Source organism: Grampus griseus (genome assembly GCF_964374135.1).
Source record: "Grampus griseus genome assembly, chromosome: 2".
NCBI classification, from domain to species: domain Eukaryota; kingdom Metazoa; phylum Chordata; class Mammalia; order Artiodactyla; family Delphinidae; genus Grampus; species Grampus griseus.
This window is the reverse complement of record NC_139018.1, coordinates 131,824,774-131,827,006: the sequence shown is the minus strand read 5'-3', so window position 1 is coordinate 131,827,006 and position 2,233 is coordinate 131,824,774.

Here is a 2,233-nt window from a genome sequence, read left to right as displayed (position 1 = left end):
GGTTTTGCATGAGCTATTCCCTCATTCAGCCTGGCATAGTCTTCCTTTCTTTCTCTCTCTCTCTTTCTTCCTCTCTCCCTCCCTCCCTATCCCTCCCTCCCGCCTTCCCTTCCTTCCTTCCTTCCTTCCTTCCTTCTTTCCTTTCTCTCTCTCTCTCTCTTTCTTTCTTTCTTCCCATTTCACTTTGACTGATCCTTCAGATCTCAGTTCAGTAATTTTTTCTCCATTTTCTTACTGCTCTAATCAGGTCAATTCCTCCATCACACACTTTCATATCCCAATGTACATTTACTATATTATATCTCTTAGTTATAAATGTATGTTTATGTGCTGAGTCATTGATTAATGCATACCTCCTTCATGGCTGTTTAGTGAGGCTCTTTAGGTATAAGATATATGTATTCAGACAATACATCTGCTTTGCAAATTGTTGTATTATTAGGGTCTAGCATACATCCCGGTATGTATAATAGTAGTATTCAATAAATATTTGTTGAGAATGAAGGGTTATACTATATCCTTATAAGGAAATATCATGCATCACTAAAATCAAAGAATTTTTGAAAACATAGAAACATTTTAACACAAATACAAAAACATTTTGATACAAAAACATAAAACTGTGTAGAACGTATGATCACATATTCATAATTATATAACTATTATGCAAAAAAATTTGATAAAATTTATTGTTTCAGGTATACCTCTATATTTTCTAGACAGTTAGCTTTATTTACTTGTTTCTCATTATCTTTTACTTTGGAATGTTTCCACAATGAGTGTATAGGACTTTTATTTCCAGGAAAAAAAATCTTTATTTTAGGCCACATGGCTTAGAGCTACCTGAGTTTAGGAGATTTATCATTTTAATAATTGATCACCTCCTCTGTCTTGTATTATGGATCTTCTGGTAACTGGACTTCTACTCCTGGCCTACATCAGGCCCCCAGAGGGGGACCTGGGGCTAGCCTCCTGATCTGTGGGCTTGGAATTCTGTATGTACCTTCATGTGATGATTAGAGTAACTCAGCATTGAAATAGCCTGATCATTTTCAGTCTTCTGTCCTCATTAGAACTATGAGTTCATGCTGCTCCTTGGAGAGCCTTGGGGTCTTTGGGTTATATAGGTACGGTAGGTCAACCATTTCTCAAAACCTTGGGTGACCTTTTAGAATGGCTGTTCTTTGAAAACCAAATGACAAACTCTAATCAATAAACTAATATGTATATAATTTTCCTTGTAGTATCTCAGTACAGTTGTTAGATTATTGGAATTCTCAAGGACAGAATGATGAAAAATAAACATTAAAGAGATATCTGAACTTGTGATGGGATAGTTTTGAAACATTTTCTTGTATAGATTTACCTCTAGAAATTCACTTGATTCTTATTTATGATCATTGAGGAAAAATACAAAACTCTTTGCTACAGGGTGCATTTAGTCAAAACAAACTAAAATGCACATGTTAACTTGATCAGAAAATCAGTAAAGTTAAAATTAATGAATCTTCTTTCCTTTTGAGGAAGTTTGGCCACTATTTTTAATTGTCATCAAAATAAGTATCACATATGTTATTCCATTCTGAATTTTTAATGAGTAGCTCAGAATCTATCAATCTGGTGGATTTATGTTCTACTTATCCAGGTAAGAGAGAGAGATAGAGAAAACTAAAGTATTTAATTTTTTGTTATTTTTATACAGCTAAGTAGCATTTGACATTCTGTCTTAACTGATTTCTCACTTAAAATTATTTACAGATACATCTTCCCACTAACCTTTATAATGGTAAAATAGAGACCCTGACTACTGACATTTTGTTTTATAAACGAAATGAACAAAGTCAAGTTAAAAATTTTTGTGTTCCAATTTTTCCCTTAAGGGTGTCTGAGATATGTAATACATAGAATTTTCTATTAAATAGACAATTTATAGGACATGCTTTAACAAAGTTTCTAAGTTTGAAGACCAAAACAACATTGTCACAATTGGCTCCAGGCTCAGTAAGTACTAACCTGGGTTGAGAGGACCAGCTGACATCACTAGGGTGTGGGGGCCAATGGTTAACATGATGCTCTTATAATAGTCCCTGAGTTGAGGCATCCATTAGCCTTTAGCTCATGATATGGTCCAGTGTTGGAACTTGCCTTCTTTTATCAGCCCTAACTCCCAGTCCTTATGAATCAAGGATGGAAAGTCAGTGGCTTTAGAGTAGGAACCTAATTTCCTTGGACT